Source organism: Puma concolor, chromosome D3, assembly GCF_028749965.1.
Source record: "Puma concolor isolate L17-30 chromosome D3, mPumCon1.1.hap2, whole genome shotgun sequence".
In the NCBI taxonomy this organism is placed as follows: Eukaryota; Metazoa; Chordata; class Mammalia; order Carnivora; family Felidae; genus Puma; species Puma concolor.
The window spans coordinates 30,473,642-30,490,741 of NC_141678.1; the positions used below are offsets into that span (position 1 = coordinate 30,473,642).

The 17,100-nt window shown below is 50.6% G+C and overlaps 1 protein-coding gene and 1 long non-coding RNA gene across 2 annotated transcripts in view; both read right to left on the reverse strand.

The window, feature by feature from the left end:
* The window catches only part of LOC112870395 (small G protein signaling modulator 1), a 109,398-nt gene that overhangs the window by 64,234 nt on the left and 28,064 nt on the right, over positions 1-17,100 (reverse strand).
* Positions 12,429-16,632, reverse strand: LOC147575468 (uncharacterized). The gene is made up of 2 exons (XR_015242414.1): positions 15,112-16,632; positions 12,429-12,758 (listed from the first exon to the last, which is right to left on the reverse strand). It is a non-coding gene; the product is annotated as an uncharacterized LOC147575468 (long non-coding RNA).

Sequence of the window (17,100 nt, forward strand, 5' to 3'; positions counted from 1 at the left end):
CTTGCCCAGAGAAGTAAAGCTGGCCCAGAGCAGACACCGAATTCCAGGCTGTCTGACTCCCTGGGGGTGTGTTTTCCTACTATCCTCACACACTCAACAAATCTTTTTTGAGTGCCCCTGATGCACCAGGAGTGAGGGACACAGTGCTGAAAGGGCAGCCGTGCCTCTGCTCACAGAGATGACTCTCCAGTGGCCTGAACACCCTTCTGCTTTGCTGGATTCTGGCCCCCAGTCTGCCCAGCGTCACCATGGGGCTTTAGCCATGCATTTCTCCTCTCTAGAGGCTCAGTTTCCCCACCTTGAGGTTGAGGAGGCCAAGAGAGATGACCTCAAAGGCCGGTCCCAGCTCTGCATCGCCAGGGCTGCGACATGGGGTAACAGGAGCAGTTCTGAATCCAACCCCCTCCATCAGCAGCCGCTCCCTTCCTGGCTGCCCCGTGGCCTACTCGGCCTCAGCCAGGCCAGCTCAGCAGTGCACTCACCGGAGAGCAATCGCAGGCTCTCCATGCCCCTCTCCCCTTCCTTGCGGTTGCCTCCTGGAGGGGAAAACAGAACTCAGAGCATCCCTGGCCATGCCCTGCAGTGTCTGCCCCACACAACCGAGTCAGCACTCGCCCCGTGAACAGCGCTGACCTCTGAGCTCAGCGGGCTCTAAGCTGGGCTTCACCAGCAGCATTTCCAAGTCTGAAAACTACCTAGCCGAACCCCTGGAACCGGCCCTGTTTACAGGTGTGGAAACTTGAGGGTTGGGAGGCAAACTGGCCTACTGAAGGCCACAAAGCTAGGAAGCCATGGCTGGACTTTTGGCTTAGGACTTTTTTTTCCCCACATCTCAGCTCCAGCTGCCATATCCTGGCCACTGTGGCTACTGATTGTGTTTCCACAGTCAAATCACATCACCTCTCTGAACCTTAGTTTTCTCGCTGGGTGAAGGGCGTATAGGAACAGCACCTGCCTCATGGGGCTGCGGGAAGACTGAACAAGGTAACGCACACCATGTGCTGCGCACAGAGCCTGCCGCACAGGGTGCCTGCAGTGTTACTTGCCTAAAACCTCACCTGGTCTCTCTCTATTCTGGCTGAAACAGTAACCTGTTCAGGAGAATAAAATTCCCCTGCTTCAAGGGTCCCCACAGTGGCTGCTCTCGAACACCCATCAGATTGATAAGCACAGAGCCTGATGCGGGGCTTGAACCCAGGACTGTGAGATCATGACCTGAGCCATAAGACACTCTTTTTTTTTTTTTTCAACGCTTATATATTTTTGGAGAGACAGAGCACGAGTGGGGGAGGGACAGGGAGAGAGGGAGGCACCGAATCCGAAGCAGGTTCCGGGCTCCAAGCTGTCAGCACAAAGCGCAACGTGGGGCTCAAACTCATGAACCGTGAGATCATAACCTGAGCCAAAGTTGGTCCCTCGACTGACTGAGCCACCCAGGCGCCCCCATAAGAGACTCTTATGTTCAGAGAACAAACTGAAGGTTGCTGGAGGGGAGGTGGGTGGGGGGATGGGCTAAATGGGTGATGGGCATTAAGGAGGGCGCTTGTTGGGACGAGCACTGTATGTAATTGTATGTACATACATTGTATGTAAGCCAGTTTGGCAATAAATTATATTTAAAAAAAAAAGAGAGAGACACTCAACTGACTGAGCCACCCAGGTGCCCCAAACCATACACAGCCTCCAACAACCAACGGGTCAAAGAAGAAATCACAAGAGAAATCAGCAAGTATCTTGAGACAAATGGAAAGGAAAAGGCAATGTATCAAAATCCTGGGGATGTAAAGAAAGCAGGGTACAAGGGGCATTTACAGCTGGAAGTGCTTATGTTCAAACAACAAGGAAGGTCTCCAATCAACAGTCTAAATTGACACCTCGAGGAACTACAGAGGAACAAACAAAACCCAAAGCTAGCAGAAGGAAGGTCATCGTGATGTCACAGCAGAGATAAACAAAAGAAAGACAAGAAATACAAGGGTAGGTTTTAACAAAACCAAGAGTTGAGTCTTCCAAAAGATCAGCAGAATTGACAAACCTTTAAGCCAGGCTGACTAAGAGCAAAAAAATAAAAGAGAGAGAGAGAAAGAAAGACTCGACAAAAATCAGAATTAACACCAATCCTCCTCAAATTCTTCTAAAATAATAATAATAATGGAAGAGGAGGGAATACTTGCGTTGCATGAGGCCGACATTACCTTGGAAAGCAAAGCCAAGCAAGTCATGACACAAACACTGGAGACCAATGTCTCCAAAGAGTGACTCCATCAGAAGGCTCAACAAAACACTGGCAAACAGAATTCGGCAGGATCCGGAGAGCTCCACAAGCGCCATGACCAAGCAGGATTTACTGCTAAGATGCAGCGAGGGTTCAAGGCACAAAAACCGACCAATGCAAGACACCAGCATTAACATAACGAAGAGAAAAGTACCACATGGGCATCGCGGTTGATACAAAAAAAGAATGTGGCAAAATTCAACACCCGTTCATCATAAAAACTCTCACCGAACTAAGAACAGGAAGAAACTACCGGTCACGTATGAAAGTCATGTATGAAAAACCCAGAGCTACCATCCCATGCGATGGTGGAAGACTGAAAGTTTTTCCTTCAAAGTCAAGAGCAAGACAAAGACACCTCTGCTCGCCTCTTTTACTTCACGTAGCACTGGAAGCTCTAGCCAGATGAATTAGGACAAGGAAAAGAAACCAAAGGTATGCAAATCGGAAAGAAAGAAGTAAAATGATCTCGGGTGATCTTATGCCCCGAAAACCCCAGAAACTCCACAAGAAAACTGTTAGCAGCCATAAATAAATTCAGCAATGTTCCAGGATACAAAATCCATACGTGAAAATTAGCTGTATTTCTAAACACTACCGATGAACAATCCCAAAACAAAATGTTAAATATTCTGTTTACAATAGCATCAAAAACAGGGGTGCCTGGGCGGCTCAGTCAGTTAAGCGTCCAACCTCAGCGGAGGTCGTGAGCTCGCGGTTTCTGAGTTGGAGCCCCATGTCGGGCTCTGTGCTGATAGTACAGAGCCTGCTTCGGATTCTCTCTCTCTTCCTCTCTCTCTGCCCCTCCCCTGCTCATGCTCTCTCTCTCTCAAAAATAAAGAAACACTAAAAAAAAAAAAAAAAGTAGCATCCAAAAGAATAAAATACTTAGGGATAAACAGCCAAGGAGGTGAAAGGCCTGTATATTGAAAGCTACAGTAAACCTGCTGAGAGAACTTTATTATTATTGTTATTATTATTATTATTATTACTGTTATTTTTAATGTTTATTCATTTTTGAAGGAGAAAGAGACAAAGCATGAGCAGGGGAGGGGCACAGAGAGAGAGGCAGGCTCCAGGCTCTGGACTGTCAGCACAGAGCCCGATGCAGAGCTCGAACCCACAAGCTGTGAGATCACGACCTGAGCCGAAGTTGGATGCACAACCGACTAAGCCACCCAGGCACCCCGAGAGAACTTTTTAAAGATGCAAATAAACAGAAAGGCTTCCCATGTGTTCAGAGATTGAAAGACTTAATATTGTTGTCAACAAAACCCAAAGCAATCTACGTGTAATCGCCATCAAAATCCCAATGGCATTTTGTTGATGTTGCTTTGGCGTGGTGTTTTTGGTTTTGGTTTTTGGTTTTGGTTTCTTTTGCAGAAAAAGGAAACTCTATCCTAAAAGTCATAAGGACTCCCATGAATAGGTAAAGCGGTCTTGAAAAGGAAGAACAAAGCTAGAAGTTTGGTATTTCCTGACTTCAAACCTCATTATAAAACTATGGTAATAAAAATACTAGCATAGTTTGAGGTACCAGCATAAACACAAGTGGTGAAGAACAGAGAGCCCAGAAATAAACCCTCACGTCTATCAGTACATATCAAACGATTTTGACAAAGATGCCAAGACCATTCAGTGTTTGGGGGGGGGGGAGCAGTCTCCTACAAATCTCTTGAGAAAACTGGATGTCCACATGGAAAAGAATGAAGTGAGACCCTCACCTGTACCATACACAAAAATCAACTCAAAATGGATCAAAGGCCTAAATACCAGAGCGAACACTACAGAATTCCTCAAAGAAAACATAGCAGAGAAGCGCCATGATTTGGCAACGATTTCTTGGCTGTGACACCAAAAGCAGAGCAGGCAAAAGTAACATGAAATAAACTGGACCACGTCAAAGTAAACAAACAAACTTCCGTACATCAAAGGACACAATAAACAGAGTGAAAAGGCAACACCCATGGAATGGGTGAAAATACCTGCAAATCGTGTATCTCATAAGGAGCTAATGTCTAGACTGTATGATGCATTCCTACAACTCAACAACAAAAAACAACCTGATTCCCAAATGGGCAAAGGACCTGGACAGACACGTCTCCAGAGAAGATAAACAGATGGCCAACAAGCACACGCAAAGATGCTCAACATCATTCATCATCAGGAAAGTGCAAATCAAAACCGTGATGAGATACTGACCGCCTCACACCTATTAGGATGGCTCCTACTGAAAAACGGAAAATAACAAGTGTGAGTGCACATATGGAGAAATCGGAACTCTCGTGCATTGCTGATGGGCACGTAGAATCGTGTGGTTCCTAAGGAAAAGAGGATGGCAGGTCCTCAAAAAAATTAAACAGCAAATCAGCATCTGATCCAGCAGTTCTCTTCTGGGTATATACCCCAAAGGACTGAAAGCAGAGTGCTGAAGAGAGATTTGTACACCCGTGTTCATGGCAGCACTATCCACAACAGCCAAGGGCAGAAACAACCCAAGTGTCCATTGATGGACAAATGGATAAACAAAATGTAGCAGACACATTCAAGGGAATATAACTCAGCCTTAAAAGGGAGGAAGTTCTGGGGCACCTGGGTGGCTCAGTTGGTTGAGTGTCCGACCCTGGATCTTGGCTTGGGGCGTGGTCTCATGGTTTGTGGGATAGAGCCCTGTGTCGGGCTCTGCACTGATGGTGTGGAGCCTGCTTAGGATTCTCTCTCTCTCTCCCCCCCTCTCTCTGCCTGTCCCTCCCCCCCTCTCTCTCAAAATATACACATAAAGTTAAAAAAGAAAAAAAAAAAGGAAGGGAATTCTGACACCTGCCACTACATGCGTGAACCTTGAACATGTCACGCTAAGTGAAATAAGCCAGTCACAAAGAGACAAAATACTTATGAGCGGTGCCTAGAGGAGGCAAGTTCATAGAGACAGAAAACAGAATGGTGGTTGCCAGGGGCTGGGGGGAGGAGAGAAAGGGAAATTATTACTTAACGGGTACAGAGCTGTAGTTTTGGGAGACAAAGACTGACCACACAACAATGTGAATTACTCAGCACTACCGAACTTAAAAATGATGAAGGCAAAATTTTATGTTGTGTGTTTTACCACAATTTTTACAAGTGTGGATACTATGTGTTAATATAGTGTAAGTAAATATTTTGCTGTTGATTTTTAAAAAAAAATTTTTGATGTTTATTTTTGAGAGAGAGAGAGAGAGAGGAAGGGTCAGAGAGGGGGAAGCAGGCCCCAGGCTCCATGCTTCCAGCACAGCAAGGTGGAGGCTATCAGCAGGTAGAATGGAGAGAATAAGTCCCGAGAGTGTGGCACTTTGTGAAGTTCTCTCCTGCCTGCCTTGCCCCATGGGATCATCCCAACAATTCAGGGTAATAGTCTCCCCATTCACAGAGGGGGAAAACTGAGGCTCTGGGGAGGAGGACACTCCTTGCAATGGACTGAATGTTTCAGTTCCCCCCAAATTCCTATGTTGAAATTCTAATCTCCAGTGTGATGGGGGTATTACGAGGCGGGCCTGTGGGAGGTGATGAGGTCATGGGTAGGATTGGTGACCTCATGAAAGAGACCCTGGAGAGCTCCCTTCCCTCTTCTGTCATGTGAGGACATAGAGAGAAGACAGCTGTCTGTGAACTAGGGAGCGGGTTCTCAGCAGACACTGAACTACTGGCGCCTTGATCTTGGACCTCTCGATTTCCAGAACTGTTGAGAAATAAATCTCTGTTTTTTAAGCCACCCACTCTACGGTATTTTTGTTTTAGCAGCCCAAATGGACTAAGACACTTCTCTAAGGCAGCACAACAAGGAAGTTCCAGGCGTGAACCTCGTACCTAGAACTATAGACAGAGAAGCACAAAAACAAGGGTCTGCAAACCGTTTCTGTACAGATCTATGGAGTAAGCATTCTTGGCTTTGCTGGCCATCTGGTCTCTGTCTCAAGTATTTAACTTCACCCTTGTATCCGGAGAGCAGCCATATGCCAATGAATGAGCGTGGCTGTGTTCCAATAAAACTTTATTTACAAAACCAAGTGGAGAGCCGGGTTTGTCCTTTGGGCAACAGTTTGCTGACCGCGAAATAATAAAAAAACATATACCTGTTGGTCTTGGCCCCCAGTTCCCCGCACAGAGCTCCTAAAACCCTGGTAATTTCCTAAGTGATCACAGCGCTATGGGCATCTTCTATTCTACCATTTGATCTTTGACCTCAGTCCCTGACACAGAATTTCTAAATCCCTTGGACTCTCCTGGGTGAGAGGAATGTCCTTTGTTCTAATGAGGTGATGCCTGGCGGGCTCCTGGATCACTTCGGGATGGGGACTGGTCACCAGAAAGACCAAGCTATGATGAGAAGCTTGGAACTTTCAGCCCCATCCCTCATTCTCCCGGAAGGGGACAGGGAGGCAGACTGAGTTCACTCTCCATCGTGTCTGTGTTAATGAAGCCTCCATAAAAATCCCCAAGTATGAGGCTTGGAGAGCAGGCTGCCGAACATGGAGGTGATGGAAGGGTGTCACAAGATGACACGGAGGCTCTGTGCCCTTCCCCCAGACCTTGCCCTATGCACCTCTTCCATCTGGATGTTCATCTGCGTCCTGTATCGTATCTTTTTGTCATAAAGTGGTGAACCTAAGTGTTTCCCTGACTCTTATGAGCAAATGATCAAACCTAAGGAGGGGGCTAGGGGAACCCCAGTATGTGGCTATCAAGAAGTACAGGGGATGGGGTGCCTGGGTGGCTCAGTCGGTTAAGCGTCCGACTTTAGCTCAGGTCATGATCTTGCAGTTCGTGAGCCACATTGGGTTCTGTGCTGACAGCTCAGAGCCTGGAGCCTGCTCTGGATTCTGTGTCTCCCTCTCTCTCTGCCCCTCCCCATATTTGTGCGCACGCACTCTCTCTCTCTCTCTCTGTCTCTCTCAAAAATAAATAGATAAACAAAACCAACAAAGAAGTACAGGTGACAATCTGAGACTTGCACCTCAAGTGGGGGACAGTCTTGCAGGACTGGGGCCCCTAACCTGTGGGACCTGACACTGACTCCAGGCAGCTAGCGTCAGAATTCGGTTAAGGGGCGGCCACCCGGCTGGCGTCGGAGAACTGCCTGAGGTGTAGCAAACCCACACACCTCTGGTGTCTGCGCTATCGTCCAGGAAGAGTGTGGGATCAAGGAGAAACACACAGGAGTGTGTTTCTCCAACTCACTGATCCTGCGTGAGAATGTCTGGTACCACTGGGCTGGCCCAGGCTGCCCGCCCTGGTGTCACACAAGGGGACAGCACGGGGGGGGGGGGGGAGCGCTAACACAGCTGACCACCCCACACACAGGGCCAGCCTCAGCTCTTCGCAGGGGCCAGCCCTCTCTCAGGCAGCTTGTAGCCCTCCTGCCAATGTCCGCCTGCCCCTCGGAGGTGGCCATCTGCCTGTTGCCTGCCAGAGTGACTGTGACGCAGGGGCCCTGCCGTCTGCCCGCATCCCCCCCCAGTGGCTAGTGCAGTCACCGCCTGGACCCACCAGCTCCGTCCACCAAAGGTTGCCGGGATGGAAAATCCCTAAGCTCTGAGTTCTGGCTGTGGCTGCTAGCACTGCCCCGAGGGGCCTCAGTTTACCCCTCTGGCCTCAAAGACCTACCCAACTCCCACTTTCCAGGATGCCTTCACCTCCCCAGCTGTGATGGGCTGAACCATGTCCCTGCCCCCCAATCACATGCTGAAACCTTAACCCCTAGGACCTCAGGATGTGATCTATTTGGAGCCAAGGTCTTTACAGAGGTAATCACGTTACAATGAGGTCATGAGGGTGGGGCCTCATCTGGTGTGACTGGTGTCCTTATAAGAGGAAACTGGGACGCAGACCACCACAGAGGGAAGGCCACATGAAGACACGGGGAGAAGAGGGCCATCCACAAGGAACGCCGGGAACAGAGCCTTCCCTCGTGGCCCACAGAAGCCAACCCTGCTGACATCATGACCTTGGACCTCCAGCCTCCAGCACTGTGAGAAAATACATTTCTGTTGTTTAAGCCACTCGGTGTGTGGTACCTTGTTATGGCGGCCAGGGCAGACTGATACATCCACCCTCCGTATCCTCACTATCCGTATCCCTCTGAATGAGCTCTTCTGTGCCAGCGAATGAATGAATGAATGAATGAAAGAAAGAATGATGAATTAGTTCTAGGGTTACCTATGTTATTAACTCACTATACCCTCTCCACAGCTCTGTGAGGTTTCGTTCTATTTTTATTTAAAAAAGTTTTTTTTAAGTTTGTTTATTTTTGAGAGAGATACAGAGAGAAAACACAAGCAGGGGAGGGGCAGAGACAGAGGAGGACAGAGGATCTGAAACGGGCTCCATGCTGAGAGTAGTGGAGAGCCCGACGCAGGGCTTGAACCCACGAACCATGAGATCACGACCTGAACCGAGGTTGGACGCTTAACTCATTGAGCCACCCAGGCACCCCATGGTTCTACGTTTATACCGATTTCTCACACCATGAGAATTAAGATCAGAGAGATTAAGCAACAAACCTGAGGTCACACAGTGAGCAGGAGGCCGAAGCAGAGTGTCAACCCAGGCTCTTGATGCTATTCTAGAAGCTTCAGCCAATGGCTTGTCTTTGAAAATAATAATAATGCTCCAACTTACTAAATGCACAGCACTGGGCTAAGCATACATGGTGTCATGGACTGGATGCTTGTGTCCCCAAAGATTCACATGCTGAAGCCCTACCCCAGGCCCCGTGTGATGGTATTTGCAGGTGGGGCCTTTGGGGGGAAATTAGGGTTGGATGAGGTCATGAAGGTGAGGCCCTCAGCATGGGATTGGGGTCCTTAAAAAAAGAGGAAGAGGAGAAGAGCACAGGTCATCTACAAGCCAGGAAGACAGCCCTCGCCAGGAACTGAATGGGCTAGCACCTTGGCCTTGGACTTCTCAGCCTCCAAACTGCAAGAAATCAATGTCTGTTTAAGCCACTCCATCTGTGGTGTTCTGCTTCGGCTGCCTGAGCTGAGACACGGGGCCGGCCCCCCCATAATCCTCACAACACAGTTCTCAGGTGGCCACCACCACCCCACTTGACAGACAAGTTCAGAGGTATTGGTTACTACCTAGCCAAGGGCATCAGAAAATCCAAGGTCACCTTGCTGAGGTTTATATGCTGGTCAATCTGACTCCAAAGGGAGCCTCTACCCACCACACTCTGCCCCAGAAACAGGAGTCAGATGTACTGCCTGGGACTGCCGGCCTCAGGGACATGACAGAAGACACAATCCCTTCTTTTTCCTCTCCCTCTCTCCAGAAGGCCTGGAGGACCCCGTAATCACCGCAAGTGGTGGATAACAGCACTGATGCGTTTATTCCACATCTCAGCACAAGCCAGGATAGGGTCTGGGGGACTTCTGCTTCTCTGTGTCTCAGGATGGCTGGGCCCAGCAAAAGTAAGATTCGGAACTCAGCTGTAGGCAAAACCATGGGCAGGGGTCTTCGCTGGGGGTTCTGTGTACTTGAGGGATCCAAGAGGGTTTCTTGGCCGGGGGTAGAGGGGCCACAGGACTCAGGGATAGGGAAGGGAGGGCAGTGGCAGCCACGAGAAAGCCTCTGTCCCCTCCCTGGCTCCGTGGGCAGGTTCTGATGATGTGGCAGGTGCCACAATGTGCCACACAGACTGCTTCAGGACTGGAGGCTGCTAGGAGGGCTCCTGGAGAGCCTTCAGCTGCCAGTCCCATAAAGGACAGGGATCCCTTCAGCCCCAGGGAGAGCCTCCTCCAAGGTCTCACTGCTTCCCCGGAGGCCACCATCCGGTGACGGGAATGTGTACGCTGTGAAGGTCTGGCATCCTCGCCCCCAACTTGGGACAGTGTGAAGGGCCATCCCAGCAAGCTGGCAACTCCCCACGGGGCTTCCACGAAAGCCTCGTGACCCATCTTCTCCCTTGGCCCACCGCCGCTCGCTTCACTTGGCTCCGCTGGGTGTTAATCCCAAAGGCACACCCTAATAAACCTGCATGCTGACCTCCATCTCGGCGACAGCTGCCACTTAGGGACCGCCAAGATACAGCATGGGTGCATCTGGGCAATAGTCAACAGGGACAAGTTGCAAACCATTCACACACCGGTGGATTCAGCGCGGCAAAGGCCTGGATATACTGGGTGCACAGAGCAGCAGGGATGGAGTCTGACAGTCCTGCCCTGGAAGACCTTTTGGTCCAAAGAGCCAAAAGGTAGGACAAGCTAGGACAGGTACAGGGCAAGCGTGGTGCTGACGCAGGGCCCAGCAGCACCAGCACCAGCACCAGCACCAGCACCAGCTGAGAACCGGCTGGAGATACAGATGCTCAGAAGCCACAGAGGCAGCAACTCTGGGGTGTTGATCAAGCTTTCCAAGCTACTCTCACGCATGCTCACATTGCAGTGGGGGATTTCAGAGGAGACAGAAAACTAGCAGCCAAAGTCCTTAGGAAGAGACTCAGCAGTCACGGCTCCTGTCTGGGGACCTTCCTCACACAGCCAGTCCCTTCTGGCCACCTCTCCTTGCTTCCCATATCAGACTGGGGCAGGCAACAGTTCCCGGCTCCCCACTATTCCAACCGTGGGGTGCTGCACCCTTCTCCCCACCCACCCCACCCCACCCTGCCTTGGTCAATAGCACCCTTATTAAATTCATCTTCGTGTGCTCAGTTTGGAGGAATCATCTGTTTCCTATTGTTACCCGGACTGTATACACACGTTGTCTCAAGTCCAAACCCCACAGAATGAAGGTTGTCTGTTTGTAGCTATGGACCCTGAAACTCAGACAGGGTAATCCCCAGGGAAGGCAGGCTCCTGGGGATGGATCTGGGGCGGGGTGGGTAGTGGACATGGGGACACAGCACCAAGGGCGTAGTTCTCAGCCTGAGGGAGGGGTTCTGACAAGGGTTCTGTCTGCTGGCTCCCGACTTCCCCAGAACTTAATAACACGCTGACAGCCTGAGGCCAGAAGAGGAAATTAAAAAGGCAGGGGGGGAAAGCCTCCCCCGGAAGGTCAGTCCCTACAGCCTCACGGGAGAGGGCACTGTCTCAGTGCAGGAAGAGGCTACGGCCCAAACTGGCCAGGGGAGGACCCATCCCCGGGGGAACCGACCGCACCTGTGGGCACGGGGTAGAGGGCCACAGAAGACCTCTGAAATGCAGCTCAACCACCTTTCCCCTCTCAGGCTTCCAGGCATGAGCTTGGAATTGATCTGCTGCGGAGGTCGACAGCTTTTTTTTTTTTTAAATTTTTTTTTTCAACGTTTTTATTTATTTTTGGGACAGAGAGAGACAGAGCATGAACGGGGGAGGGACAGAGAGAGAGGGAGACACAGAATCGGAAACAGGCTCCAGGCTCCGAGCCATCAGCCCAGAGCCTGACGCGGGGCTCGAACTCACGGACCGTGAGATCGTGACCTGGCTGAAGCCGGACGCTTAACCGACTGCGCCACCCAGGCGCCCCTAAGGAGGTCGACAGCTTTAAGGAACCTCAGGGTGGTCTGGAGATGGCGGTGGCAGTGTGGCATCCTGGCTCCTTGCAAAAGCCCATGTGATTTTCTAAGCTTTGGCCCGGGAATCATGCCTGACTGAGGCAGCACAGAGGCAGTGGCTATGGGTGGTGCGACTGCAGCCACAGAGACCTGTGGTTGCATCCAGCTCAGCCCTTCATGTCCAGGGGTGAGCATTCAATGGGGTGTTATTTGCGAAAGAGAAGGCCTGGCTAGCACATAGTAGGAGTTTTATGATGCTAAAAGCTCACTGCTTTTCTTTTCTTTCTTTTGTTTTTTTTGAGCACTCATGGTGTTTCTGGGACTGTTTATGGCATGACAACCCAAGATAGATTACCGACATAGTCCCATTTTACAGATGGAAGAAACTGAGGCAGAGAGCTATTAGATAACCCACCCAAGGTCATGCAGAGGAGGCAGGATTCAGACCCAGGTCTTTATTCTAACAAAGGCCTCAAAGCAGAAGCTGGAGACCATTTGAAATAGTTTTGTTACTGCCCAGCTTAAGAGTAAGAGAGTATGTTTACTGAGCACCTACTATGTGCCATGTACTTTGTACAGAATACCTTATTTAATCCTCGTAAAAATATTATCATCCCCATTTTAAAGTTTTTTTTTTCCAGAGAGAGAGAGAGAGAGAGAGAGAGCGAGCGAGCACACATGTGTGCATGTGAGTGGGGGAGGGGCAGAAAGGCAGGAGAGAGAGAGAGAATCCCAAGCAGGCTCTGTGCTGTCAGCACACAGCCCGATGCAAGGCTTGAACTCACAAACCACGAGACCATGACCTGAGCTGAAATCAAGAGTCAGATGCCTAACTGACTGAGCCATCCAGGTGCCCCTCTCCTCCCCGTTTTAAAGATGGGTAAACTGAATTCATGCGATTTGCCCTAAGGCACACAACCAGGAAAGGCCACAGCCAGGACTTGAACTCAAGGTCTGACAGTCAGCTCTGCCTCCAACCTGCCCAGAAATGGGTCAGGCCTTGTGAAATCCCAAAGTGCTAAGAAACCTATGAGAAGGGGTTCCTCAGTCTTGCCCAATGTGGGGACCAAAACAGCACTGAACTGGGAGTCAGGAGACCTGGGTCACCCGGATATGACTCTAACAACCATGCCTGTGGGGGTCTTTTGGGCAGGGGGAGCCAACTTCAAAGGTCAAAGTGGTCAGAAAGATTTTGTCTCTGTCCAGCATCCATTCGGAGTCCTCCAACATCTGCCTGCATTCCTCCAAATGATGGGGAGCTCACTTCTTTCAAAACCAGCTTATTAGCTCTAACGACAGGATGTTAGGAGGCAGTTGAGAGGCTAGGAGCCAGAACGTGGTGTCACTGAACTGGTGTTGAATCCTTGACCACTCATGACGCTGGACAAGTCTCCCCACCTGTACCATGGGGTGTTGGATAATAGTACCCCACCTCATCGGCAAATGAGACGGCACCTGGCACGTAGTAGGAATTGTATAGGCAGGAGCCACTCTTAGATGGCAGCGACCGTAGGGTTCACGGTCTGGCCCACAGTGGATGCTCACGAGTGTGAGTTAGGTGAACAGGCAATTGCAAAGGGGCTCTGAGGCTCTGTTCACCCACCCCAACTTCTCATCCACAGGTTATTTAGGACCTAGGTGGCCTCTGGGGCTGTGACCCCACCCCTCCACGGGCCACCAGTGAGCACAGGCCCCAGCACACTTCCAGCCCCACCCTGCAACCATTCAGAAACCAGCCCCGCCCTCCCACCCTCCACCTGCAAATATCGAAACAACATATAGGAGGTGTAATCTCAGGAGGAAATCAGGCAGGGAAATCCGGACCAACCCGCAAAGCCGGAAGAGAGGGCTCCCGGGCCTCTGGGGCCTGCCTTGTCTTCTCTCCTCACTCCCACCACCTGCCCACCCACACCAAGGTACCCTCGTGCTGCCCACCTTGAACCCTGCCAGGTTTCAGATCAGCCACTACTCCCCGCTGCCTCTCAGCACGGTTCTGTGCTCACCCCTCCTGTGCCTGGATAGGAATAATACAGCCCAGGGTGCAGGGCTGTCATAAGGATTATGGAAAATCTGGGCAGAGGGCCTCACAGCACACAGCTGGCACCATGTAAAGGAAGGACCCCGAGGGAAGTCAGTAAAAACTTGAGTTTAGGGAGCCACTAGGCCCAGGTCAAACTCCAATTCTGCCATTAGCGAGGTGACCTCAGGCCTCAGTTTCCTCATCTGTGAAACGGAGAGGACACTCACACCACCTGTCTGGGCTGCCATGTGCGGACTTCATAAAAACACACGCACAGCGTTCAGAATGGGGGCAGGGGCTCAGACCCACCCTGTGTAAAAGAGAGCTCCACTCCCTACCCCCTTCTGCTGCTGTAGACGTTTCCTTAGAATTTATCATGGCCTGACTTCCACTATACATCTGAGGGCGTTTAGTGTCCATCTCTAGGACGCTGACTAGGCAAACAAACAGCATGTGCTCAATCTATGTTTGGTGATCACTCTGATTATATTAGTAGCACTAACACCAGCAGCTAAAGCTCACTGAGTTTTGATCCAGGCAGTGTCTTTAAGTCCCTTGGACGTCTGATCTCATCTGCTGTGTGTTCAAGGCCCAGGTGGGCAGTATTTTCCGGAGAGGGTCAGACAGCAAACACTTCGGGTTCTGGAATAGGACTGCCAGATAAAATACAGGCTGCCCAGTGATACCTAAACTTCAGATACACAAGGAATTTTTTGTGTGTGTAAGTATGTACCAAATATTGCATGGACCATACCTATGCTAAAAGATTACTTGTTTTCCTGAAATTCAGATTCAACCAGGCAATCTGAACTTAAAAAAAAAAAAATTAAGTTTATTTATTTAGAGAGCGGGGGCAGAGAGGGAGAGAGAATCCCAAGCATGCTCCGCCATGTTAGTACAGAGCCCTATGCAGGGCTCAATCTCACAATCCCCAAGACCGTGACCTGAGCTGAAATCAAGAGCCTGAGGCTTAACTGACTGAGCCAGCCAGGTGCCCTGCAGCACCACCACCACCGCCGCCCCCCCCCCCCCCCCACCAGCAATCTGAATTTTCACTTACTCCATCTGTCAAACCTATTTTCAGGCCACACAGAGTCTCTGTCCCACTGTCTCTTGTTTTTATAACCCTCTTTTAGGATGTACAAACCATTCTTCTCTGCTCAAGAGCAGTTTCACCAAAAGGCTGAACTTGGCCCAGGGGACCCCCTGGTATAAAGCCCACAGCACTGTGCCTGGGGCGCATATGAAGCCAAAGTAAAAACCAGCCCGTTTGCCATCTGCTCCTCCGAGGCCTGCTGCCTCAGTCCTGACTCAGGGCGTACCTCACCCCAGCTGGGGTCTCAGGTGGTCGGCGCCTGGCAGTGCAGGTGGGCGAGTAACACTGAGCCAGCAGTAGCTAAAGAGACGGAGGCCCCTTGACTCTCGCGTCTGCCAGAAACTCACAGCGGAGAGGCTGGTTAATGCAGGGTATCTGGAGGGTGTCAGGGTGGCTTTAAAAATCGTTCTCGGCATTTGGGCAAAGTGAAGAGGAGAGGGGAAGAGCAGAGTGCAGGTTTTGCTGCTCTGCCTCCCCTGCGAGCGCCCTGGGTGCTGAGGATCTAGCAGGCAGCATCTCTGGCTGTGCCTTGGACCACGGACCCTCAGACGCTGCTCCCCAAAGGCGGCGCCATGGGCTCCGCTCTGTGCCCTCGCTCACCTGTGCCTCCGGCCGGGTGCCCATCCCTACATGCTCCAGCCAGCTAAGAGCAATTCAGGCTTCAGCCCAGATGTCCCCTCCTCCCGGGAGCCTTCCTGGACTCTGCCTACCCGAGCAGGGATCAGTGTACCTCTTCCATGTTCTGTGAACAAAATCTCCTCCTACATCTTCCCCCAAAACCAAGGGGGAGGGGAAGGTCTCTGTCTGCTGATGCCAAGCTGGCAGGCTGTACCCCAAGAGCGGCCGGGCAACACTCCCCCTCCCCGCAGAGACAGGCGAAGCATAAAGCCAACGCACAGAAAATCAGCACAGAGACAGGAAAACAGAGAAGGTCCTGATGACATCATTGGGACCCCTGGACAGAACTGCACCTGAAGCTGGCAGTCTGCACCCCAACTTCCCATACCCTTGAACCAATAAAATCAGTTTTTTGAGCCTCTTTCCCTTTTGGCTTTGTGTTTCTAGATTTCTTTATTGTTCTAGCTAGCTTTGCAAGGGATTCCCCACAGTGAAATGGGTGAAGCTGGCTACAGCACCCTGCTGTGCTGCTTCTCAAGTTGTGTGACCTCAGTCCAGCCTCTTAACCTCTCTGAGCTTCGGTTTCCTTCATCAGTAAAGAGGAGTTGCTACTTGTACCTACTCGACAGGAAGCTTGCTTTGTGTATTGGTGATTTAGAGCAGTGGTTAATATGTGGGGGTTGTAAAATGTCTTTATTTCTCAAAAAAGGGAGAAAAAAACAAAAGAAGGAAAAAATGAATGATAGTTCCTATAATCTGAATTTACTAATGAAACATAACTTACTAAATAATACAAACTAAAGGACCATTCATTCAAGGTCCCAGGCATCACCCAAATCCCGTGAACTCTTGAGGCTTCAGCTATCTGACTGTTTTTAATTTAAGGTTTTATTTATTTAGAGGGAGGGAGGGAGGGAGAGAGAGAGAGAGAACAAGCCAGGAAGGGGCAGAGAGAGAGAGAGAGAGAGAGAGAGAGAGACAGAATCCCAAGCAGGCTCCCTGCTGTCAGCACAGGCCTGACCCCAGGACTGAGAAATCATGACCCAAACTGAAATCAACAGCCAGACGCTTAACTGACTGAGCCACCAGGCGCCTCTCAGCTACCTGATTTTTAAAGGGAGGCTCACTGCAAGGGGAGCTGTTCCCATCCTCTATAAACGCGAGTTCCTTTGAGATTCTGTGAGAAAAAAAAAAAGTGTAAGAACCTATTCACTTGTCTTCCTGTACCTACTAGAAGAAAAACACACCGCCTCCCACTGGAGTTCAGCACTCTTAGCTGCTGACCCCCGGGGGCACAGAGTGCTTAAGTGGCAGGGCCAGGAGGCTCACGAGGGTGTTGGACCTTCTTTGGCTGAGGGATTACTTCCATGGGGCCAGTGACCCACCAGACCCAGAGGGGAGATCCAGCTGCCCACCTCAGGATGGCGAGGCAGTCAGGCGAGACTCAGCCTTCCTGACCTCCATTTGAGGGCTCATTCCTTTGGACCCCAAGAAATACCCCCTTCCAGGTCTACAACACCCCGCCCCCCAGCCCAGGGCTTACCCAGGGAGAGCAAGATCCTGTGCTAAAACATCTGCAAGTTCGG